We start from the raw sequence: 27504 nt of genomic DNA on the forward strand, positions 1-27504 counted from the left end.
ACGCTAGAAAGGAGGCAGATGAGCCAAAAATGAATCAGGAGACCCAAGACAACAGAATCCTATGAAGACAGGTAAGAATTGAACAGATTGATGAATATGGATCTTTCAAGGCCTCCAGAACAGCCCTATTAAGGACCTCTGAGCGTTAGGGTAAAAGGAGACCCTAAAGAAAGATGACTGACTGGAAGTCTACTTCACCAGCTGTCAGATCACCCGCTGCCTCCCCCACCAGAGCCCCAAACTATAGGTTCTTTCTCAAAAGAGAGCTAAGAGCAAGTCTCTGACTGGACAATACCAGGCAGGAAGGTGGGTTAGTAACCCTGTGAGGAGGGATCTGCTTGCTGAGGGCTGTTCCTCTCCCCCCATTCAGTTTCCTAGGTGCTGGCAGGCTGGCCTCCGTTCTAGGCAGAAGACAGGAATCACTGTCTTCTCCAGAGAATATGGCCTACCCACATACATATAAAAATATTTATATTCAAGATCACACAGCTCATCACCCAAGACCCTCTCCTGACAGCAAGGACTTTATGCATCAGAGCCATGGTGTTTTCCAAGCACTTTTTGGTCTCCCCTGTGTGAACATACAATCAGAATTACCCGACATCTGAGGAAAGGATTTATCTTTTAATGAGAGAAGAGAAAGAGAGAGAGAGAATGAGATTGAAAGAGAAAGGGACCAAAGCAAACAGAAAAAAAGTAACTTGGAAGAAATAAGAAACTCTGCTGGGGCAAGAAATTATTAGAAATAAAACTAATATTAACTAAGATAATACACTGCAACCACAGAACATGAACAGGTTGTATAAAAAAAGGGGGTATTAAAAAAAGGGGGTATATATGGGGAAAAAACTGGAAACAAAAAAAAAGATGCTGTACATTTTCAGAAGGAAAAAGCAAACAGAAATGAGACACCATATAAGAGATCATGACCAGAATGGCCGAGGACCTCCCAACAGCAGTGCTGCAATGGAAAATGCAAAGGAAAATGCTATATCCAGCCAACTGATGTGAGGCTACAACACAGAAATTGTAGAGATGCAAAACTTTGTTTGCCATGTATCTTTTTCTCAGAAATCTATTTTTTAAAGCTGAGGAATTAGCAAGCCAAGGAAGAGAGAAATAGAGATTTTAGGAGCCAGAAATCTAGCACAGAACAGAAGGGAGGAAAATTCTCACTCATGAAGGACAGACAGTTGAGACTGGCATAGGATCCTCAGGAATGGCAAACTCATAGATGACCTGATGTGTCTCAACATCTCGAGGTGAGACTTGTGTAGCCAGAAAGGCATGTAGGGTTGAAATACTAAATACCTATAAAACAAATTGGAATACACGCACGCACACACACACAGAAAGAGAGATGTTAACAATGAGGCAAGCTGGTAAGAGGTATACGTGAACCCTGTGTACTGTGCTATTTTTGCAACTCTTCTGTAAATCTGTAATTATTCCAAAATATAAAAATTTATTTAAAAAAATAACGAGACCATGGAAAAAAGCTAAGAACATTAAAATTTGACAGGAAGTGCTCCTTACCTCAGGTATGTTGGATCTCCCTTTCTGATCTCAGCCAACAAAAACAATTCCCAATTCTTTCCTGCTCTCCAGAGCTCAACTCTCATGTGAAGCAACTGGTTGATTTTGAAGATTCAAGTGTTGGAGTTTGTAGAGAGATCTGAGCCTGACACCCCTCATTTTACTGTGAAAGAAGGTGAGCCCAGACAGGTCTTGACACTTGCCCAGAATCATGCTGACCTCTTTCCAGGTAAGAGCTCTCCCAATGCCACCTTACAAATGTGAGCCAGACTGCATACACACATGGCTACAATGAATCGAAATATTCTCTTTCTTCTTAGTAAAAGAAAATTGGGGAGCTTGGGTGGCTCAGTCGGTTAAGTGTCTGCCTTCTGCTCAGGCATGATCCCAGGTCCTGAGCAGGGAGCCTGCTTCTCCCTCTCCCCCCTGCTCATGCTCTCTCCCTGTCTCTCTCAAATAAATAAAATCTTTAAAAATAAAAAAATAAAATTGATGCAAAGCCTTCCAAACATCTCCTACAATCCCATGCCACTTCCCCAGAAGTAGCTTCCTGAATTATCCCCCATTCCTATCCCATTGCACAAATGAGGAAACTGAGTCTCAGAAAGTTTGTGTGGTGGGAGAGTGGACAAGTGGCACAGCTGGCACGGGGACCAAGGCTGCTCTACGCCCCTTGCTGAGTACACTTCTAATCAAGAAAGCATTCTGAAGTCACCTAGTTGACTCAGTTGGCTACGCGTCTGCCTTCAGCTCCGGTAGTGATCCCGGAGTTCTGGGATGGAGTCCCACATCAAGTTCCTTGTTCGGCAGGGAGGCTGCTTCTCCCTCCGCCTACAGCTCCCCCTGCTTGTAAGCCCATTCTCTCTCTCTCTCTCTCTCTCTCTCTCTCTATATATATATATATATATCAGAAATAAATAAATAAAATCTTTAAAAGGAAAAGAAATAAAAACATTCTGTGGGTCGGGTGACCATCAAAACTGGTGACTTCTGTAAGACGCAAACTTTAGCTATTTTTAAACATTTTATACCTGATTTTGTTGTCCATTCAGAGGCTAAAACATAGCCCCACCATTGGACAGCATTTGGTCGAATTTAAATAGCCCGGAGATGCAGACATTTTAGGATCAGATTATTACTTGGATTTTCCCCCCTCTTGACCTTATTGCCAACCTAAGCTTTTTAATGCTTTTGGAGTGCAGAAAGAAAAGGTTTTAATCAATGCAAAAATTGTTATGTCATTTATATGAGTTCATCACTATTTATTAATATTCCAAAGAGGTTGGCTTGCCCCCACTCCCTATCAGATCCTCTTTTTTACTGTATGATCTTTCACAAAGATTAAGTAATGTATAAGGAAATCGGTTGCTAATAAGGCTTTTGTTTTGAAGGGAAAGGGTTTAAATAAATTCAACTCTGTTTGCAAAGAAAAACTTCAAAGCCTTTAAAAGCACGTCCTTTTTTTTTTTTAAATTCAGGTTGTTAGACTTGTTCCCATATTTAAAGGCAAAAAGATGAAAGAAAGTTAATCCTCCATAAATTTCCCCTCCTATTATGCCAGAGTTTCAATACAATACCTTTTTGCTTAGTAATTCTAAGGGTAAAAGAGAGGCTGGAGCCAATAATTAGCAGAGCTGCAAATTGCCGTTGTTTTAGGTGGGTGTCCAGACATTCTTCAACCTCAGGATTCCTATCAAGTCTTGAATATATGCTCCTCGCCCTCCCACAGTGCCTCATCCTTGGGTTATTCTGACTTGTCATTTCAACATAAATCTCTCTTCCCCAGGAAATCATTTCAAAGCAAAAACTACATTTTTCTTTGCAATCTTCCTAAATTGCTACCACTTCACGTTAGTTACACCTTATCAGTATCTAGGATGAAGAATTTCACCTGCAAAGACAAAGAGAGTCCCCTCTACTCCTGTATCCTGTTCCTACTTTAGGATAAGCTTTCAAAATCCTAATCGTGTTGACCTTTGCTTATTTTAAATAATTAGATGAAAAACCCCTCAAACTGAGGAGTTTTCAGCATTACAAAGGATGGTCTTCTAGGTCTAAAAAACCCTAAAGGCTGTGTATTCTATGGCATTATGGGTCCAAATATTATTTTCTCAAAGTCCTATTCCTTGGCAAAAAGATACGATTATCCCCCCATGTTCCTGGTTGTTGGCATAATGGAGAATCAGAAGTTTGTAAGATTCAGCCTTCCCATTGCTGAATTAAAATGCAATTAAGTCCAAAATTCCTTCTTAAAACATGCAACAAATTCTCCTAGTCAATGAGGAGGAGGCAATAGGAAGTTATTGATTAGCAGACACAGACTTTCGTTTTGGAGTGATGAGAAAAAATCCTGGAAATGGACAGTGGTTATGGTTGTACATCACGAATATACTTAATGCCCCTGACTTATACCCTTAAAATGGTTAAAATAGTAAATTGTATGACAGGTATATTTTGCTACAATTTTTTGAATATAATACATAAATGAGAACTTCATGGTAAAAATGTTAAATAATGCAAGCCTGGGAAATAAGCACAAAAATAAGATAATATTTCTGGTGGATAAACTATCATTAATAGATATAAAAAATCTAATAACATGAGATTTCTAACATAGAAATTCCACTTTTATCATTTTATCCTAAGGACATAATTTAAAATGTACACAACAGTGTTGTTTGTCCTAGCACATTGTTAGAAAAATGTTGGGAGGACTTGAATGTCTGACAATATTAGTTCAGTAAGTTCTGGTTAATTTAGTAAATAAATTAGACCTCTTTTGTTTACTCTTCTGCTTCCGACTTCACATTAAATCTGGGCATTCCTCTGCTTCTTTTTAAGGCTTTCTTTTAATTACCACCGGTTCACTCAACAATTACTTATGGACACTTCCTCTGTCAGGACCACAGGAGGTGCTGGGGATAAAGTTTTCAGCAACTCAAACCAAGTCCCTAGGCTCACAAAGTTTATAAATGTTGAGGACAATACAAAGAAAAAAAATCAGCCATTTTTTTAAAAAGATTTTATTCATTTATTTGACAGACAGAGATCACAAGTAGGCAGAGAGGCAGGCACAGAGAGAGAGGAGGAAGCAGGCTCCCTGCAGAGCAGAGAGCCCGATGTGGGGCTTGATCCCAGGACCCTGGGATCATTACCTGAGCCGAAGGCAGAGGCTTAACCCACTGAGCTACCCAGGTGCCCCCAAAATCAGCAATTTTAATACCACATGACAAGTGCTAGGGTATGGGATGCTCTGGGAATAAGTCGGTCAGACCCCTAAACCAGATCCAGGTGCCTCTGAGATGACTTTCTGGAAGAAATCAAGTCCCCAGGATGAGTAGAAATTAAGCAAGGGAAGAGCAGAAGGGGAAAAGAAGAATGTTCCGGGCAGTGACAGCAGCATATGTAAGGACTCAGAGGTGAAACTGGAGGGGCACCCGGCGGCCTTAGTCGGTAGAACATTGGACTCTTGATCTCAGGGTTGTGAGTTTGAGCCCCGTGTTGGGCATAGAGCTTTCTTTTAAAATAAATAAATAAATAAAATAAAACAGGAAGTATTTCAGAACAACATGAGCATAGAGGTGCCAGGAAAAGATAGCAAGAAATGTATCTGTGACTACATTGCTGTAAATCAGACTTAAATCAGACTCAACCTCAAATCCAAGACAAGGACACAGCTGATTCACTTACTGGGTGTCTCCGTAGGAGGAGGCCACTAGCACCCCACATTCACATGCCTCATGCTAAGCTCACCATCTGTATCCCTCCCTGCGGCCCAGGTTCTCCTTTAAGTTCTCAATCCCAGTGAGTTAAGCCACCAGAAACCCACACACAGATCCTGTCTCCTTCCCTCCTGGTCACCTTGGGAGCAGGTGGGGGCAGGTGGGGGGTGAGACTGGGCAGAGAGGGGATTTGGGAATGCGGGCGCTGAAACGGTCTGTGAATGTTGTCCCAGGTTCAGCAGATCCTGGATCTCTGGGGCTCCACCTGTCAGTCCCTGAATGTGAGCCACAGGGAAGACAGGGCCGAGGGCAGGCGGTCCCCAGTGGCTAACAGCCCATCCCGCAGGAAAACGAGTCCTTCCTTAAGAGGATGTGCGGCAGCGTCTCCGTGCCCGTTTCAAACACAGCGGAAGTCCATTCCAATCTACCTACTAAATATTTCTTGAATCACTCTTCCCTCTCTGTTTCTACTCTTCAGACGCTGCAGAGGTCTCCCTGCCCTGGTGTCACTGTCACACACACTCTCGCACGCCCCTAAGCCCTCTCCACACTCTAGTCCGAGCAATCTTCCCAAAACCCAAATCCGATTGTCATTCTTCTGCTCAACGAACGGCTTCTCAACACGCTGGGGATAGAATCCAAACACCCAATCGTTTTCATGGGGCTTAACCCGCATCAGACCTTGATGAGGTACTGCGGTTCCCCAACCCCCCTCCATCCTCTGGCCCTGACCCTACCCACTCCACTTGTTCTTTCGGGTTTTATTTTTTTTTTTTAAGATTTTATTTATTTATTTGACAGAGATCACAAGTAGGCAGAGAGGCAGGCAGAGAAGAAGGGAAGCAGGCTCCCTGCCGAGCAGAGAGCCGGATGTGGGGCTCCATCCCAGGACCCTGGGATCATGACCTGAGCTGAAGGCAGAGGCTTTAACCCACTGAGTCACCCAGGCGCCCCTCGGGTTTTATCGTTTAACGGGGTTTTATTTCTCCACTTCACGTTTCACAGGCTGTTCCCCCAGCACCCCCACTCTCAGGTCCTTTAAAGATGATGGCTTTCCACCTCTCTTCTGTTACTTAGTCGGTGCCTTTTTACTGCCGTAAGTTCTGCTCACATCACACGGTTCTCCTCCCCAGGACTGAATTCTTAACGCAAATTCATTCCCATAGAATTTTCAGATCCTATACTCTTCCCTCCCTGCTCTGTACAGCACAGTGCCAGGCTGGGTGCCGTAAATACACATCACAATATAATCCCATTGTAGACTTGGAATGGGTATTCTTTTTCCCGTTTTGCAGATGAGGAACTAGGCCCCACAGATCTGGAGCACAGTTTTTGGACTTCGCTTTCACACGTGGCACCTGTTTGTTTAATGAATGTGGAATGTTGAGTTTTTTGCCTTTTAGATTTTGAAAATGCACATCAGTGCAAACCCCTGGGACTACAGGGGTCTGGTCAAAGATGAAACACATCCCAGTTTACAGCCCCTTTGCCCACTGAGCCGACCTCCTCCAGGACCCCTGAATGCCTTTTCCCTCACAGGAACTTCATGTCAAGGTGACCTCTCCACCTGGAACACTGTCTCCTGCTTTGGGTCTGGTTAATTCTGACTTGTCTTTCAAATCTCAACTTAAATACTGCTTCTTCCAAAAAGCTATGGTTTTACCATTTGCCTGTTCCTCTGCATCACTGTGTGGTGTATTAGTTCCTGTTTCTCTATCCCTCACCAAACTGTAAGCCGGACCATGGCAGAGACTCTTAAACTTTTTTTTTCCTTTTCAGTTTTACTAAGAAATAATTAATATACATCACTGTATATGTTTAAGACATACAGTATATTGTTTTGATTTACATCTATTGTGAAATGATGACCACCATAGGTTCAGCTAGAGTCCGTCATCTCATATAGACACAACTAAAAGAAAGAGGGAAAAGGGGCACCTGGGTGGCTCAGTCAGTTAAGTGTCTGCCTTCCGCTCATGTTGTGATCTCTGGGTCCTCGGATCGAGCCCCGAGTTGGGCTCCCTGCTCAGCAGGGAGTCTGCTTCTCCCTCTGCTGGCCCCCACCACCCTCCTCCGCCATTCTACTCTTCCCTCCCATTCATGCTCTCACTTTCTCTCTCTCTCTCAAATAAATAAAATATTTTTTTTAAAGAGAAAGAAAAAAGAAAACATTTTTCTCCTTGCAATAGAACTCTTAGGATTCACTCTGTTAACAACTTTCTGTGTGTCATACAGTGGAACTGGCTATAGGCATCATGCTGTCCATTGCATCCCTACATCCCTAGTACTTGTGTATCTTATAAGTTGAAGTTTGTGCCTGTTATTTATGGTGATGGACCAGCTCAGAAGCATGATGCTTGGCTTAAAAGCCATGTGACACCTATCACTGCATTGTACTACAGCACAGTGCTGACCTGAAAACAGGCTCCAGGTGCATTATACACTGAGAAAAGTGCATCATACTTATAGTATGGAGAGGAAAACATTTTGGAGAGGAAAACATTCTCAGAAAAATAATTCTCAAAGGACAAATAGCAAAATGGTGACTAAAATGGTTTCAGGTCCATCATCTGCTACTTATTGAAGGGGTGGGTCTTCAGTCTTCTTGGTTTGGGTTTTATTTGTGTTTGCTGAAATTTTGGGAGGCCTGATGGTTTTATTTTATTTTATTTTATTTTATTGCTTTAATAATAATAATAATGAAAATCAAAGAAGATTTATAGAAGAGTAATTTAGGAAATTCAAGATTTTAAGGTGCAGAAATCTTATTTCAGAGTGTATAAGCTTGGCCAAGAACAGACTTCTGAGTTAATTTGTTAAATCTACACAAATAATGGAATTTACTCAACTCCTGACTCTGAAGTTCAAGGATTGGAATTCTCAAAGTTCACCATTACATTCTGCTTCTATTAAAAAGGAAAATATTGCTGCTTCCCTAGAAACAGACTTTGTTTTACAGTGGTGGTGTTATCTTCACTAAATTTTTCCTCTTTTCATTAAATCTGTGTATTTTGGAAGACTGTTTTAAGTACTATCAGAAAGCACTTCACCTTCAAGTTATTTTTCTTCCACTAATTGACTGTGTCTCACAATATTCCCAACTATAGCAAGGCAAGAACAAGCACCCCCAGTTCTTCTCACTCTGTGAGACCTATTGTTAGGGCCATTCCATTGTTAATCAGGATGAGACAATCATATATTTAGTCTACATTCGTGCTTGTTCAATGCCAGTATCTTAATTTCAAGAACAGCATGATTTTATCAGTGATGTGTGAAAACCACTTCACAGCACAGAGAAGATCTCAGCTCTTTCTCTAGAGCTTCCCAGAAAACTTGGCTTCCTGGTTTCTCACTTCTCCCCACCCCCTGAGGGAAAACAGCAGGTTTTTACACAGCAACTACTTGGCTGGTGGGGGGAGGGTCCGGTAACTGCTGACTGCGGACCCATTGAGAAGGTTAACCAAACACCCACTAGCACCATTAACACATTAACTATCTGGCCAGTTTACTCTGAGGCCTAGGTGAGAATGGTGTTTGCAAAACTGGAACAGAAACCCGGCTAAGTTTGGAAAGGGGGACAGGGGAAGAAGGGATGTAGACAATCAGCAAAGGGAAAAATGCCTCCGAAGATGTCTGGGCTGAGAGCACAAGACAGCAAGATGCAAGATTCAGAAAGGGAATAGCAAAGCCAGGTGGAAAGCATTCCCCGGTAATGCTCCCAGACTTCTTAGAGAAGTTGCTTTCAATCAGAGGGCCTTGGGTTGGCTCAGTGGGCCCCATCATGCCTCTTGGGTTGGGGAGGAGATACAGGCACTGGGCACTGGCGTAAGCAGCATTCATTCAGGCATGATGTCATCAATCATAGCAGCCCTGGGAAGTGGGTGTTGGTCTCATTGTCTTATAAATGGAAACAGCAGGCACCTGGGAGGCTCAGTTGGTTAAGCCACTGCCTTCAGCTCAGGTCACGATCCTGGAGTCTGAGGATGGAGTCCCGCATCGGGCTCCCAGCTCCGCAGGTAGTCTGCTTCTCCCTCTGACCTTCATCCCTCTCATGCTCTCTCTTACTCTCTCTCTCAAATAAATAAATAAATTCTTTAAAAATAAATAAATAAAAATAAATAAATGGAAACAGAGAGGGGCACCTGGGTGGCTCAGTCAATTAAATGTCTGCCTTCCCCTCAAGTCATGATCTTAGGGTCCTGGGATTGAGTCCCACATCTGGCTCCTTGCTCAGCGGGGAGTCTGCTTCTCCCCCTGCCTGCCCTTCCCCCTGCTTGTGCTCTCTTGCTCTCTCTCTCTCCCCTTCTCTCTCTCAAATAAATAAATAAAATCTTTAAGAAAAATAAATAAATGGAAACAGAGATTCAGAGGGGTTCATCAACATGTCCTGAGCCCTGAAACGACATCCAGGCCCTTACTCTCTTACTACATCCCGTGGAGTCAGTAAGAAGGGGCTTTCGGACGCAGGCCTCTCTTTTCTGCAACAACCTTCGTCCCCTCCAAAACTGCACTCTATCCCAAACTCTGAACACCACCTGGATGCAACCCTCTGAACTGTGGCCACTATCTCTAAGTGCCCACCCACACTCCTGAGTGTTCCTGTGCTAACATCTCGTGCCCAAACCCAAACCGTTCCTGGGCCTTCCCTTCCTATGGAAACAGTAGCTCCCTTCTCCTAGTCGACTTGGACTTGCAGTCCACTCTGGTTCCTCTCTGCATCTCAATTCCCACCTCTGATCCAAGCAAGAAATTCCTCTTAGCTCTGCCTCCAGAATCATCCAGGTCTGACCAGTGCTCCCACCTTCCCCCCTCCCCTACCCCAGCCATTGTGCCCTAGCTACCCTGCTGCCGCTATCCCTGCCCCTTAGTGTCTTCTCTTCACACAGCTTCCAGCCGCCCCCCAGCAACCTGCCATCTCACTCAGGTGAAAGCCAAACCCATCCAGTGACTCCAGAAGTGGCCCTCACCCACTGTGCAATCTCATTCCCAACCCACCTCCCCTGCTCTAGTCTCACTGGTCTTCAGCATTCCTCAAACACTGGGGACTTTCTACTCAGATAGCCCCTCACTTCCCTGAGTCCTTGCTAGAAGGTCCTCAATGAGGTCTTCCCCCCTGCTTTCCTTAAAATATCGTTACCCCTAACACACCCTCTCCCTACCCACTTTCTGGCCCTCCTTCCCTGGACTGGATGGCAATGGACACCGTCTGCTGTTCTAGATGGTTCACTCTGCTCCACACACGGAGGATGGAATCCCTCAGAAGGCAGGAACTGTTTACTGTGCTGGCTCTTGTTCACTGCTTCCTTAGAAGAGTTTCTGGAGCATGACAAACAGTCCATAAAAATTCCAATATAGGGGACGCCTGGGTGGCTCAGTTGGTTAAGCAGCTGCCTTCGGCTCAGGTCATGATCCCAGCGTCCTGGGATTGAGTCCCACATCGGGCTCCTTGCTCAGCAGGGAGCCTGCTTCTCCCTCTGCCTGCCACTCTGTCTGCTTGTGCTCACTCTCGCTCCTCTCTCTCTCTCTGACAAATAAATAAATAAATAAATCTTTAAAAAAATAAAAAAATAAAAAAAATTCCAATATAGGGGCACCTGGGCGGCTCAGTGGGTTAAAGTCTCTGCCTTTGGCTCAGGTCATGATCCCAGGGTCCTGGGATGGAGCCCCGCATCAGGCTCTCTGATCAGCAGGGATCCTGCTTCCCTCCAACTTCTCTCTGCCTGCCTTTCTGCCTACTTGTGATCTCTGTCTGTCAAATAAATAAATAAAATCTTTTTTTTTAAATTCCAATATAGTGTTGGTGAATATATTTGCATAACCCTATGTATTTTTTTTCTTGTCATTGTACTTACTCTCTGTTGGATTTTTATGTTTCACTCATCCTCCATGGAGACACTTCTAATCTGTTAAGAGGTCATTTCTGTCAATTCTGAGTCTTCCAGTAGTATTAAGATGCAAGATTAAACACTCAAATAGTTCCTTTTAAACTCAAACAGTTCAGCCTGTAACCAGTGCCTATTCATGAAATCAGCATCCAGAGAAAGATCAACAGAAACATCAAAAGTCCCCTTGTGAGATGGCTTCAGTTCTTTAATGATGGAATGAGAAATAATAACAGAATGAGAAATCGTTAGCAAATTAAATATAAATACTTAGAGACATTTTCTGAGTGACTCCCCACCGTGGTCATTGCTCTCTAGACAACATCCATCCCTTTGCTCCTCCACATGGAGTTTGAGTTTGGGTTGCATTCATTTCAAAGTGAACCCTGATTGATCAAAACTTAGATCTTTATGGTCCATTCTTGTCACGATGAAAGATTCGTGTACCCTGGGCTTAAGGTGAACACCAGGCTTTGTGCTGGCCACAGACTTAGTTCTGGGATGATGCAGTCAGTGCAAAGCCCAGGAATTTTATATGGCCCTGTAGGGATACACAGACTCCCTCTGCTCTCATCAAACACAGAAACAAATAGATTGAGTTAATTGTGTTTGTTCATTTTACACACACACACACACACACACACAAATATACAAATAGCCAGAAAGGAGGTGGATGGAGAGAATGACAGATAAAAGCACTGAATAATATATTGTCATTAATAGGATACCAGAATGTTAATATTTTACATTACACACCTGTAGTTTATAGACCACCTTCACCCAAATATCTTATCTTCATAGTACACCTATGGGATGTCAGTATAATAACTATCCTACTTTACAAATGAGGACATTGAGACCTCAGAGAAGTGTTGTGGTTTATCCTACACCACAAATAACAGATCACTTGAGTACTGCCCACCACAAGGTAGTGTATGAGAACAGACAATGAGTAGACAGAAAGAAATTGCAGACAAAGAGAGCCCAGCATATAACAGTCCTGGGGGTAGTCTTGAGATTGTCAGAGAATAACATGGCACTTTATATGGGGACAGCAAAAACAACCAGAAACTAAAGAGAAGAAATCCTAGAGTTGAACCCAGATCTGTCCGATTCCAAAATTCCTCCCTTTACCCACTCAGGCCCCTCAGTTAACCCAGAAGGATATCCCCAGTACCAAGGAGGTATGAATCAGACACCACCCCAAATTAAATCTGATGTGGGGATTAAAGCAAAAGAAAAATTAAATTTCCTTACTACTTACAGCCCATTGACAGGTCCTTGAAACAGGCAGACTGATATTCCTCTGGGAACCCAGCTGCCTCCATGTTAATACTCTGCCAAGGGCAAAAGGCAATCTTAGCCTGACCCCCAGGACCCTGTACGTCTACTTTAACATACAAAAATTCCTTTGGAAATGTCCTTTATCTCTACCCCCTGCCCCCAGATATATGTTGGCAGTCATCCCCAAAGCATATAACCCACCAATATACATCTGCAGGGTCTCAAGACTAAAGTTTTATTAGACAGTAATAAGTAACCTCTTCTTAACAGTAGGTAGCCCCTCAAGGTCCTGGAAGCCTTGCCTTCAAAATTCCCTAGAGACTTACATTATCCCTAACCCCCTCTCACCTTCAAAGTATATAATCAGCCACTCCTCATGACCCCAGTGCAGCTCTTTCTGCCTATGGGTCCTGTCCCCTGCTTTAATAAAACCACCTTTTTGCACCAAAGATATCTCAAGTATTCTTCTTGGCCATCAGCTCTGAACCCTACCTTTCCTACATGAAAATCCACATGACCATTTGTGGATTGTCTATTTAAATGGGTTTTGCCATTATAAATCTTCTAGAAAGTGGGGACATTTTTGTAGAATGTGCCTGGTGCCTGGCACATTTTCACATGGTGACATGTGAAGGACTCTGTGCTCCCTTCTTTATAACTTGGGAACCCAACCAGGTACATGAAGGTGTGTCCAGAGTCTCTAATGCCCCATAGCTCAATACAAACACAAAGCACATCAGTACTAAGAAACAAGCAAATGGACATGACTTTAGTTGTAGAAAGTGATTGCATCCGGTGGCAGGTTTACTAAAAAATTACAGTTATTTTAACTATGCTTGTTATTGATCAATATCTCTCAGCTCCAAGCCTCCTCCGCCCAATACTCTACCCTGTAATTCTTCATTTTTTTAATTGTGGTAAAATACATGTAACATAAAATTGACCACCATAGTCTTTTACAAGTGTGCACTTAAGTGACAATAAGTATATCCATATTATCCATCTCCAGAATGTCTTCTTCATCACAAACTGGAACTCAAACTCCCCATTACCCCTTTCTCCAGTCCTAGCAGCCCCCATTCTACCACCTGTCTCTATGAGTTTGATATATCATATCAATGGGATTGTGAAGTATTTGCCCTTTTGTGACTGGCTTGTTTCACTTCACGCAAAGCCCTCGAGGTTCCTCCACATTGCAACCTGTGTCAGAATTTCTTTCCTTTCACAGGCTGAATAATATTCCTTTGTAGGCATACACCACATTTTGCTATTCATTCATCCATCAGTAGACATATGGGCTTCCACATTTTGGCTTTGGTGAATAATGCTGCTATGAACATGAGTGTACAAGTACCTATTCAAATGCCTGGTTTCATTTCTTTGGGGTATATCTCAGAAGCAGAGTTGCTAGATCATATGGAAATTCAATGTTTAATTTTTCTGAGGAGCCACCATACTGGCTGGGACTGTGAAAGTATCCCCCAACATCTCTCACCAGCTGGTTTCCATTACTTTCTCCTGATGGGAGTCTCAGATGAGAAACTGGAAGGTAAGAAGAGAGAGCTAAGTAATTCTGCCTTCCACAATAAGTGCTATATTAAAAAACAAAGAGAACCAAATAAACTCAGCTCTGCCATTCCCTTAGCTCTTAACCTTCCCAAATCTCTACCTTTGAGAGCCTGGTCTCTCATCTCTAAAAGCCAGAGCTTAAAAGATTTTTTAAATTCCTTCAGTCTATAAAAAGGCTACATTTTCATAAACAAAAGACCATGAAGCTGTGCCAAATGTTGTAGAAACTCTATGCACCAAAGAACTGAGTTAAATTTGAGTGGCCCTATTCTAAAAGCTTGACTGCTTCTCCCAAAATTCAGACTTGAGCTTCCAACCCTGACAGGGTAACTCGTATCAGCCCTAGCCTACATCATAGAGAACTATGAAACGGGACTCAGTCTATAAAGCCAATGATTTCAAGCATTGGACAACAGGAAACAGAGGGTGGTAATCCTAGAGAAAAGGGAAATACTCAAAATGAGCCCTGATGCACCCTGGCTTTCAGCCCATGGACACACTCCAGACTGCAGCAAAAGGAGGTAGAACCCAAGCAGAGAGCTTTGATCTCCGTGGCTTGCAAAGACAGATACTGAAGTTCAGAGCAGGTGACGCGCCCAGAATTTGTTGGAAAAGGTACTAGAGGCAAAGGAGTGGCAGAAGTGTAAGTGGGCACTCCCCAAGGTCCTGGGTTGAAGGCTGGACTGCACGAGGGCACAGCAAATTCTAAGAGGCCCTTCTGAGAAGAATTGTTGCAGGCTGCAGGCTCCACAGAGGTCCCAGGTCCCTCAGGGCTGGGAGAGGTTGAAGTCCTACACAGTCAGAGTAGAAAAACTTAGCTGAGCATAACAGGCATTCAACTCAGATCCCAGGAAGGTCACGCCATCTGAGTAAAGAACAGGCCCTAGAATAAGGGACACCTAGATCTAAGGACGAAACAGAAATAGACCCACCTGATAGGATCAAGTGAACCCACTAATAATTTAACTGCTTGCTTGAATAAAACTCAATACTTTTTAAAGGAAAATGACATAGTCTAACTCTCCTGAACTTATCTTCCTTAATCCTTGGCATACATTGAAAAATTATCAGATATGCAAAGAATCAGTAAAATGTGACCTATAATCTAGAAATTATATACTCTCCACATACATATCCTTTGCAGTAGAAAGACTGAAGAGATGTCTGAGGCAGCAGAATAGCCAAGGTGTCTCTTGATCTATAAAAAATTCACAAAATTTTACCAAATACTAATCTATCTACAGTAAATGCTCTACTTTTTACCCATTAATTATACCCATTATGAATTTTAATGAGCTGCTAAATGATCCTATCCTTACAATCATTAACTTGAAACCAACTGTATCTTACTTAGGGAGAAGTAACTTCAATATAAATGTGAGTTTGAGGTTTTTTTTTTTTTAAGATTTTATTTATTTATTTGACAGACAGAGATCACAAGTAGGCAGAGAGGCAGGCAGAGAGAGAGGGGGAAGCAGGCTCCCTGCTGAGCAGAGAGCCTGATGTGGGGTTTGATCCTAGGACACTGAGATCATGACCTGGGCCAAAGGCAGAGGCTTAACCCACTGAGCCACCCAGGTGCCCCATAAATGTGAGTTTTTAATGTCCAACTTTTTTTTCTCCTTATGGACAAATCTTTTGCTAATGATGCTAAATAAAGGGCATGATGATAAAACATCTTAGGGACCTGGCAAGTTTACATCATTTTGTAGTGAAATAGGTGCTGATATCTGGATGGTTGTATGACTTGCAGAGGACACCTCAGGATGGGGTGCCAGAAGAATGAAGTCAGGAAATTTGAATCTCAGAGAAGAAGGTTCTAGAGTTGATGATGCCATCTGGGCAAACATGATGACACTGTCAGAGCTGAGCCCATTCAGGGAGAGGAACTACCTGTCCCACTGCCACCACCATCACACACATCCTAGACATTATCCTCCATTCTCCAAAGTGGAAAGGAGAATTTGTTAAGGTACTCATTTAAAGGACAGCTGACCTCACTGTCACCACCACAGACTACTCTTTCCATAATCTGTACTCTACCTCTATGTTGGGATTCTCTTTTTTGCAATCGACTTTTACAGAAGAGAAGGAAACTAAAATTGAAAGAAGGATCATGATTTTAGCAGGAAGTAAATTGATTGTTAATAAACTAAATGAAATCTAATAAAGAAAATTCCCACTGTAAACTGTAAATTAAACTAAATTAAATGGCACTCCTGGACATAGGGGAAATGATAGAAGAATGGGATAATCTATCAAAATCAAAAATCAACAAAAATTTAAATTCCTTTTACAAAGCTAGTTTTACCCTGACGCAGAAGCCAGACGGAGACACCACAGGAGAATTACAGGCCAATATCCCTGATGAACATGAATGCAAAAATCATCAATAAAATGCTAGCAAATTAAATTCAACTCATACTATAGTCAAGTAAGTTTTTCCCTGGGATGTTGCAACATATGCAAATCAACCAATGTGATGATAAAGCTATATTAACAAAATAGAAGAAAAAAACCATATGATCATGTCAACAGACACAGAAAAAGCATCTGACAAAATTCAACATTCATTCTCTATAAAAACTCTCAACAAAAAGGGTCTAGGAGGAACTTACCACATACAGTAAAAGTCATATATGAAAAACACACAGCTAACTTCATAATCAAAGGGGGGAAAAGAGACAACAAAAACAAAAATAGACAAATGAGATTGCATCAAACTAAAAAGCTTCTGTACAGCGTAGGAAACAAGCACAGAATGAAAAGGTGATATACAGAATAGAAGAAAATATTTGCAAACCAGGTATCTGACAAGCAGTTGATATCCAAAATATATAAGGAATCTCATGTGACCCAATAGCAAAAAAAATGAATAAATAACCTTTTTCTTTAAATATTTTATTTATTTGACAGAGAGAGAGCACAAATAGACAGCAGCAGGTAGAAGGAAAGAGAGAAGCAGGCTCTGCACTGAGCAGGGAGCCCCACACAGGGCTCAATCCCAGGACCCTGAGATCATGACCTGAGCCAAAGGCAGCTGCTTAACCGACTAAGTTACCCAAGAGCCCCGTGAATAACCTTATTTAAAAATGGACAAAAGTGGTCACCTGGATGGCTGAGTTGGTTGGGCGACTGCCTTCGGCTCAGATCATGACCCTGGAGTCCAGGATCAAGTCCCACATAGGGCTCCCAGTTCCACGGGGAGTCTACTTCTCCCTCTGACCTTCCCCCCTTCTCATGCTCTCTCTCACTGTCTCTCTCTCTCTCTCAAATGAATAAATAAAATCTTAAAAAAAAAAAATAGACAAAAGTGGTGCCTGTGTGGCTCAGTCAGAAGAGCATGCAACTCTTGATCTCAGGATCATGGATTCAAGCCACACATTGGGTGCACAGATTGCTAAAAAAAAATAATAATGAACTTAAAAAATGGACAAAAGAGGGATGTCTGGGTGGCTCAGTTGGTGAAGCATTTACCTTCAGCTAAGGTCCCGGGATAGAGCCCTGTGTTGGACTCCCTGCTCGGTGGGGAGTCTGCTTCTCCCTCTCCTTCTGCCCCTTTCCCTGCTCATGCTCTCACTCTCTCACTCACTCTGTCTCTCAAATAAATAAATAAAATCTTTTTTAAAAATGGACAAAAGACCTGAATAAACATTTCTCAAAAGAATAGGCAAGAAGGGTGCACCTGGTGGCTGTCAGTTGGGTCCTATTCTTGGTTTTGGCTAGGGTCATGATCTCAAGGTCGTGGGATGGAGTCCCATGTCAAGTTCTGTGCTGAGCGTGGAGTGTGCTAGGGATTCTCTCTCTCCCTCTCCCTCCCCCCTCTTCCCCTCTGTCCACTTGCACATGTGCACTTTCACTCTCTCTCTCCCTAAAATAAATAATTTTTTAAAAGTTTTCAGGCTTCATAAGTGTAGTTTCATCTTTATTTTTTTAATTTAATGTAACAATCTTTATTACCAAATTCTTATTCTCCTTGATATTGTGCTTTCATTCTTTTTTTAGTGCATAATGATTTGTTTTTTTTATTATGTTATTGTTAGTCACCATAAAATACATCATTAGTTTTTGGTGCAGTGTTCCAAGATTCATTATTTATGTACAACACCCAGTGCTCCATGCAATATGTGCCCTCCTTAATACCCACCACCAGGCTCACCCATCCCCCCCACCTCTCTTCCCCTCTAAAACCCTCAGATTGTTTCTCAGAGTCCACAGTCTCTCATAGTTCCTCTCCCCCTCTGAATTGCCCCAATTCACTTTTCCTTCCCTTCTCCTAATGTCCTCCATGTTATTCCTTATGTTCCACAAGTAAGTGAAACCATATGAAAATTGACTTTCTCTGCTTGACTTATTTCACTCAGCCTAATCTCCTCCAGCCCCAATCATGTTAGTGCAAATGTTGGGCATTCATCCTTTCTGATGGCTGAGTGATATTCCATTGGATATATGGACCACATCTTCTTTATCTATTCTTCTGTTGAAGGGCATTGCAGCTCTTTCCAGAGTTGGGCAATTGTGGACATTGCTGCTATGAACATTGGGGTACATATGGCCCTTCTTTTCACTACATCTGTGTCTTTGGGGTAAATACCCAGTAGTGCAAATGTTGGTTCATAAAGTGGCTCTATTTTTAATTTCTTGAGGCATCTCCATACTGTTTTCCAAAGTGGCTATACCAACTTGCATTCCCACCAACAATGTAAGAGGGTTCCCCTTTCTCCACATCCTCTCCAACATTTATTGTTTCCTGCTTTGTTAATCTTTGCCATTCTAACTGATGTAAGGTGGTATCTCAATATGGTTTTGATTTGAATTTCCCTGATGGCCGATGATGATGAACATTTTTTCATGTGTCTGCTAGTCATTTGTATGTCTTCATTGGAGAAGTGTCTGTTCATGTCTTCTGTCCATTTTTTGACATGATTATCTGGTTTTTGGGGTGTTGAGTTTGAGAAGTTCTTTATAGATCTTGGATATCAGCCCTTTCTCTGTAGTGTCATTTGCAAATATCTTCTCTCATTCTGTGGGTTGCCTCTTTGTTTTGTTGACTGTTTCCTTCGCTGTGCAGAAGCTTTTGATCTTGATGAAGTCCCCAAAGTTCATTTTCACTTTTATTTCCTTTACCTTTGGAGACGTGCCTTGAAAGAAGTTGCTGTGGCTGATGTCAAAGAGGTTACTGCTTTTGTTCTCCCCTAGGATTTTGATGTATTCCTGTCTCACATTGAGGTCTTTTATCCATTTTGAGTTTATCTTTGTGTATGATGTAAGAGAATGGTCGAGTTTCATTCTTCTACACATAGCTGTCCAATTTTCCCAGCACCATTTATTGAAGAGACTGTCTTTTTTCCATTGGATATTTTTTCCTGCTTTGTCGAAGATTATTTGACCATAGAGTTGGGCTCTCTACACTGTTCCATTGGTCTATGTGTCTGTTTTTGTGCTGGTACCATGCTGTGCTGGTACCAAGCTGATCACAGCTTCGTAATAAAGCTTGAAATCAGGCAACGTGATGCCACCAGCTCTGTTTTTATTCCTCAACATTTCCTTAGCAATTTGGGGTCTTTTCTGGTTCCATACAAATTTTAGGATTGTTTGTTCCAGCACTTTGAAAAATGCTGCTGGTATTTTGTTTGGGATGGCATTGAAAGTATAGATTGCTCTGGGCAGCACAGACATATTAACAATGTTTATTCTTCTGATCCATAAGCATGGAATGTTTTTCCATCTTTTTGTGTCTTCTTCAACTTCTTTCATAAGTGTTCTGTAGTTCCTTGAATACAGATCTTTTACCTCTTTAGTTAGGTTTATTCCAAGGTATCTTATGGGTTTTGGTGCTATTGTAAATGGAATCTATTCTCTAATTATCCTTTCTACAGTTCCATTGTTAGTGTATAAGAAAGCAACTGATTTCTGTGCTAGTTCCATCTTTTAAAAAAAGGGGGGGGCACCTGGGTGGCTCAGTGGGTTAAGCCTCTACCTTTGGCTCAGGTCATGATCTCAGGTTCCTGGGATCAAGTCCTGCATCGGGCTCTCTGCTCCGTAGGGATCCTGCTTCCTCCTCTCTTTCTGCCTGCCTCTCTACCTACTTGTTATCTCTCTCTCTGTCAAATAAACAAACAAAAAAAATCTTTAAAAAGAAGAAGAAGAAGAAGGGGACACCTGGATGGCTCAGTCTTTAAGCATCTGTCTTTGGCTCAGGTCATGATCCCAGAGTGCTGGGACCAAGCCCCGAATCAGGCTCCCTGCTCAGCAGGAAGCCTGCTTCTCCCTCTCCCACCTGCTCAGCTTGTGTTCTCTCTTACGCTGTGTCTCTCTCTGTCAAATAAATAAACAAAATCTTTCAAAAAAGAAGAAGAAGTCTAGCTAAGAGGTATATGAAAAGGTGTTCAATATCACCAATCATCAGGGAAATGTAAATCTAGACCACAGTATTACTTCACACATGTTAGAATGGCTATTCTCAAAAAGACGAGAGCTAACAAATGTTGCTGAGGATGTGGAGAAAGGGGAAACCCTGTACACTGTTGGTGGGAATTTAAATTGGGACACCACTTATGGAAAACACTACAAAGTTTTCTCAAAAAAATTAAAAATGAAACCACCATATGATCCAGCAATCCTACCTCTGGGGATATAGCCAAAGGAAATAAAATCAGTATCTCAAAGGGATGTCTGTACTCTCATTTCATTGCAATGCACTCATTGCAAAAGCTTTAGTCATGATAACCAAAATATGGGAAGAATCTAAATGTTTATCAGCAATGAATGGATAAAGAGAATGTGGTAGATACCACATCATAGGCAAAAAAAGCATGTACATGCTATATGTGTGTGTGTGTGTGTGTGTATATACACACCACATCTATACATATATATGTGTGTGTGTGTGTATACACACACAATGGAATATTATTCAGCATTTACAAAGAAGGAAATCCTATCATTTGTGACAAAATGGGTGAAGAGGGAAGACATTATGCTAAGTGAAATAAGCCAGACACAGATAGACAAATATTGCATGATCCCACTTATGTGTGAAATCTGAAATAGTCAAATTCATAGAAGCAGAGAGGAGAATGGAGATTTCCAAGGCTAAAGGGTGGGAGAAATGAGGAGATGTTGGTTATATGGTACAAAGCTATGTAAGGTGAATAAGATCTGGAGATCTAATGTACAGTGATGTGATTATAATTAATAATACTGTACTGTATCCTTGACATTTGCTAAGAAGGTAGATCTTAAGTGTAGTTACCACATATGCACAGAAAAAAGTAAGTGAGGTGACAGATATGTTAAGTAGCTTGATTGTGGTAATTATTTCATAATTCATACATCTATGAAAATATCAAGTTGTACATCTTAAATATATACAGCTTTTATTTGTGAACTAATCCTCAATAAAGTTGGGGGAGGAAAAGAAAGGAGACTCAACCCTGACTGAGCACAAGGTCCTTTCCACACATCACTTCACTCAGTCCTTTCCAGCAGTTACACCCAGCTAGTATTATTAGCCAGTGTTAACATTTGAGGAAATCACAACAGCAAGAAGGAAAGCAGCTAGCCCAGGGGCATACAGCAACTTTTACTAAAAAAAAATCTTTTTGGGGCGCCTGAGTGGCTCAATAGGTTAAACCTCTGCCTTCGGCTCAGGTCATGATCCCAGGGTCCTGGGATCAAGTCCCACATCGGGCTCTCTGCTCAGCGGGAAGCCTGCTTCCTCCTCTCTCTCTGCCTGCCTCTCTACCTACTTGTAATCTCTATTAAATAAATAAATAAAATCTTTTAAAAAAAAATCTTTTTAGTACAGTTACTTGAATTTAATCCCTGACAACTTAAATATCTTACCTTTGGAAAATGCTGTAAAATACAATAGGTGTTGGGGCACCTAGGTGGCTTAGTTGGTTAGGTGTCCTACTCTTGATCCCAGCTGGAGTCTTGATAGCAGGATTGTGAGTTCAGCCCCAAGTTGGGCTCCAGAAGTGTGGGGCCCACTTTAAAAAAAAAAAAAAATTAGGTGTTGATACCAAAGAAAACAAAACAAAACAAACAACAACAATAACAACAACAACAACAAAAACCCTACCCCAATGAGAATTAAATAAAAAGAAACCAAGGATAAATGCTTTTTCTTGAAAGAGGAAAACAAGAAATATATACAATTTTATTTGTCAGTTATGCTTCAATTTAAAAACTTAAAAAATTTTTTAAAGAAGAAAACAATTGAAAGCAGGGACTCAAAGAAATATTTCTGTATCCATGTTCATAGCAGCATTATTCACAATAGCTGAAAGGTGGAAACAAGCGGAATACCTAAATAAAGTATGGTATAGGGGCACTGCCTGGCTCTGAAGTTTGAGCATCTGACTGTTGGTTTCAGCTCAGGTCATGATCTCAGGGTCCTGGGATCGAGGCACACGTTGGGATCCACTCTCAGTGGGGAGTCTGCTTGAGATTTCTCTCCCTCTCCCACTGCCCCTCCCCCCACTCGCTCTCTCTCTAAAATAAATAAATAAATAAAATAAAATATGGTTGATACATACAAAGGAATAGCATTCAGCTTCACAAGGAAGGAAACTCTGACACAGGCTACAACATGGATGAACCTTTATGAACATTATGCCAAGTAAAATAGGCCAGTTAGAAAAAGACAAATACTGTATGATTGCACTTACATGAGGTACCTAGAGTATGGAATTCATAAAGACAGAAAGCAGAGGGTAGTTACCAGGAACTGGGGGGAGGAATGGGGAATTGTTGCTTAGTGGCTGTAGTTTCATACGAGACAGACAAAGAAGTTCTGGAGATGGATGGTGCTGACGATGGCATAATGATGTGAATGTACTTAATGCTACTGAAAAATAGCTAAAATGGTAAATTATAGGTATGTCTATTTTACCATAATTACAAGAATAAAAAGATGAAAACAATAATTAGTTTACTTTATGCTACATTTATATTTACTTTGCTTATTAGGAGCTCTAATCACTTTCATATGCTCTTTTTAACCTTTATATTTTCATCAAAAATCAAAATGGAACACTTACTAAGATCAAATTCACTTCCAACTTTTGCAGAAAAATTACAAAACAACCTCCTCTTCTACTTTCAGTGATCTTAAAGCTACTAAATACCCAAATAATTTGAATAGAGGAAACAATCAACAAAAACTCTCAAAATGGTAAACTTGACTAGGATTGATGGGGACCAACACTTTGAAAATACCTTGTATTCTAATGTAAAATGACCAGGAAAAAGGAATAGAGAATTAAAACTCAAGAGAGAGAGCTCTAATCCATATATCTAGAAAAACACAATACTTAGAAAATTGTCAAGTATACAATCTTCACAAGATCTTAATTATAAACTAAAGTTGAATTGAATAAAAAAAATGATTGTCCACCATTCTCACTAAATATTTGAAAATAATCTCACCAAGATTTGATATCAGTTTATCTGGTGTTTTAATTATCTGCTATGCATAACAAAACACCCCAAAACTTAGTAACTTAAAATAATAGCCACTTACTTGCTCATGATTGCACAACCTGAGCTGGGCAGGGTGGTTCTTTGCTGGTCTTGCCTAGGCTGTGCCCTGTGGATATATTTGCCAAGCATGTTGTCTAGAGTGTGGGCTCAGCTGGGCCATGGAACAGTTGAACTTCTCTTTTACACAGTTTGAGGACCACTCCCTTTCCATGTGGCCTCTTTATAGTGTCTCCCCAATAGCCAGACTGGACTTCCACCAGAACTTCCAAGAACTTCCAAGATATAAACTGTTAGTCCTCCTTCATGCCTGGGTTTACAGTCCCAGAACACAACTTCCACTGTTATATGTTGGTCAAAGCAGTCACTTGACCAACCCAGATTCAAGGTGATGAGAAAGAGAAACCATCTCTAGATGGGGAGGGACAAAGTTATATTGAATAAGAACCTCTGGGCTGGGAGATACTGCTACAATTGTCTTTGGACATGGAACCTGCCACATCTGGCATAGGATTTGTGAAGTGCTTGATCAGTTACTGAAATATGCTAAAGGATATTAAGGCTCCTGTACAATCCCTAAAACACACACACACACACACACACACACACACACCCAAAATTCTTACATGAAAGATGTCTTTTACCTCAAGGAAATGGAAAAAAAATTCTGCCCCATTATGTAGTTAGAAGATAAAATGAGCAAAGAAGGAACAAATATAAAGGCATTAGTTATTCAGTGAGCATTTTTTGAATACTTAATGTGATCATCTATTTTTAATTGAAATATAGTTGACACACAATGTTACATTAGTTTCAGGTGTAAACATAGTGATTCAACTTCTCAACTTCTCTACACATTATGCTATGCTCACAAGAGCAGCTACCATCTGTCACCATCTGTCACCATACAACACTATTACAATATCCTTGACTACATTCCCTACACTGTGCCTTTTATCTCCATGATTTATTATTCGTTCCATAAGTGGAAGCTTATATTTTTCACTCCCCTTCACTCATTTTGCCCAACTCCTCACCCCCTGCCTCTGGAAACCAGTTTGTTCTCTGTTTTTATGGGTCTGTTTCTGCATTTTGTTTTTGTTTGTTTTGCTTTTTAGATCCCACATATAAGTAAAATAATGTGATACTTGCCTTTCTCTGACTTATTTCACTTAGTATAATATCCTCTAGGTCCATCCATGTTGTTACAAATGGTAAGAACTCATCCTTTTTTATGGCTGAGTAATCATTCTTGTGTTTGTATGTCTGTGTATACCACACCTTCTTTATCCATTCATTTATTAATGGACACTTAGGCTGCTTCTGCAATAAACATAGGGGTTATGTATCTTTTCTAGTTAGTCTTTGGGTAAATACCCACTAGTAGAATTACTGGATCATATGGTATTTCTAGTTTTAATTTCTTGAGGAAACTTACTACTGTTTTTCACAGTGGTTGTACAAATTTATATTCCCACCAACAGTGCACAAGAGTTCCTTTTTCTCCACATCCTCACCAACACTTGCTATCTCTTGTCTTTTTGATTCTGACCATTCTGACAGGTGTAAGGTGATATCTTTGTGTGTGTGTGTGTGTGTGTGTGTGTGTGTGTGTGTAAGTAGGCTCCATGCCCAACGTGGGGCTTGAACTCACAATCCCCAGATCAAGAGTCATATGCTCTACTGACTGAGCCAGTCAGGCACCCCTCATTGTGGTTTTGATTTGCATTTCCCTGGAATATATTGGGTATCTATCTTTTCATGTGTCTGTTGGCCATTTGTATGTCTTCTTTGAAAAAAATGTCTATTTAGGTCTTCTGCCCATTTTTTAATTGGATTATTTGGGTTTTTTGTGTTGTGTTGTGTAAGTTCTTTATATATTTTGAATATTAACTTCTTATCAGATTTATCATTTGCAATATCTTCTCCCATTCAGTAGGTTACCTTTTGTTTTGTTGATTATTTCCTTCACTGTACAAAAGCTTTTTATTTTGATGTAATCCCAATAGTTTGTTTTTGCTTTTGTTTCCCTTGCCTGAGAAAACATATCTAGAAAAATGTTGCTAAGGCTGATGATGTCGAAGAAATTACTGCCTATGTTTTCTTCTAAGATTTTTTAGTCTCAGGCTTCACATTTAGGTCTTTGATGTGCTTCTCTTATACCACTAAATAAAGTATAATTTTTCAAAGGTAGCCTTAAAGCCCTGACTCCTACTTCTTTTCTAACTATGACAACTGTAATATTTTAAGAAGAAGTGATGAGCACACAGGAATCACAAAAGTAGCTGTCATTTTGGGAAAGACTCTCTCAAGGTAATACTTACTCCCCAAAATAGTTGTTAATAGTTTGGGGAAGCCTTAGTTACCTAGATCATCAGAACATATTTTAGAAACATTTTATAGAGAGAGAGAGAGTATATATAGAGAGAGTATATATATAGAATATATATTAAACATTTTTATATTTATATTTAGAACCTATTTCAGAAACATTTTATATATTTTTTATTTCCAGTTTTACCAAGTTTCCTTGGATGAGTATGCTCCTTTACTAAGATTTGAAGCTGTGATTTGGTCTCCAGAACACCCAACATCTTTGTACAATAGGACTGGGCAGCATTCCTCAGGCATCCACACATACACCCAAGAATACATAATCCCACCAAACACCCTAATATTTAAAGCCAGTGAGACTCTTATATGGTGACTTCCAATACTACTCAAGTCTGGGTGGAAAAACACCAAGCTTTTCTCAAATAACTGCACAATTGTCTTGGGTCCAAAATGGAAAATGCTTTCTCCCTCTTCCTGCCTTTGCCTCCCACCAAGGCTGCTGCATGGATCTCTGCTGATGCAGACTTTCCCCTCCTTTGGGTGGGATGCTTCCTCACACATTCAGTAAGAGGAAGAGGTGGACAGAAAGTGGAGGCGGCCACTGAGCAGCGGGGCCCCTCCAGGCGGGAGACTCTGTGAGCTGAGGCCAGAAGTCCCTGGAGGGAGGAGTGAGCAGGGGGAAAAGAATGGAGGGGGGCCTGGGAGGCCTGAGCAGATAAGAATCTTGCATTCTCCCTCCTTTTCCTTGTTCCTCAGTGCTGGCCGCTGGGCTCGCCCACCCTGTGCCTTTTAACTGTCAGGGAGCCAATGCCAAGCGCTGGGCCAAGTCATCGTCGATGACATGTGAGTTGTGTGTGTTCCAAATTGGCCTTCCTGCCTTTCTGCAAGAAAAACAAACTTGAGCTGGACCCCAACAAACATGACAGGAAAAATAACAACTCTTGTCGAGGGCTGATACTGAAAACGGCTGGTCTCTCCACCCCCAAGCCCGCCCTTGCTGCTTGAGGGGCGGACAGCAGTGGGTCCCCATCTCTGGCTATTAGGGAGGGGTAGGGGATTCTGAAGCTCAGGAGCCTCCCTGGCTAGTGTGTGGAGGCCACCAAGTTGTTCCTTTTGAGGTCGCCTGGGCAGGGTGCTGTGAGAAGCCCTTTCCAGATCCCACAGGGACATAACAAGGCATAAACGCTAGCATTGACCCCTTCTACAGAGAGGTCAGTAAATTGCTCCAGGTAGCACAGCGATTAAATTACAAAACCACATTCATTCTCAACAGTATCAACCCTATATAGTTTCTATTTTTATTTTTGACTACATTAGAAAAATGAGAATTCAGAATGTATTCTATTGTTGGACCGTTTCCCTAGATAATATGCTACAAGTCATTAATGAAAACTACTGACCATATACACATGTCTACATATGCGTACATATATGTATATGTGCACACACATGTACACATTAGAAAAATGAGAATTCAGAATGTATTCTATTGTTGGACCCTTTCCCTAGATAATATGCTACGAGTCATTAATGAAAACTACTGACCATATATACATGTCTACATATACGTACATCTATGTATATGTGCACACACATGTACACATGCACATATACATATATGTATGTGTATATATGGTCAGTAGTTTTCATTAATGACTTGTGTATATATATACACACACACATATATATGA

This window comes from Martes martes, assembly GCF_963455335.1.
Source record: "Martes martes genome assembly, chromosome: 4".
NCBI classification, from domain to species: Eukaryota; Metazoa; Chordata; class Mammalia; order Carnivora; family Mustelidae; genus Martes; species Martes martes.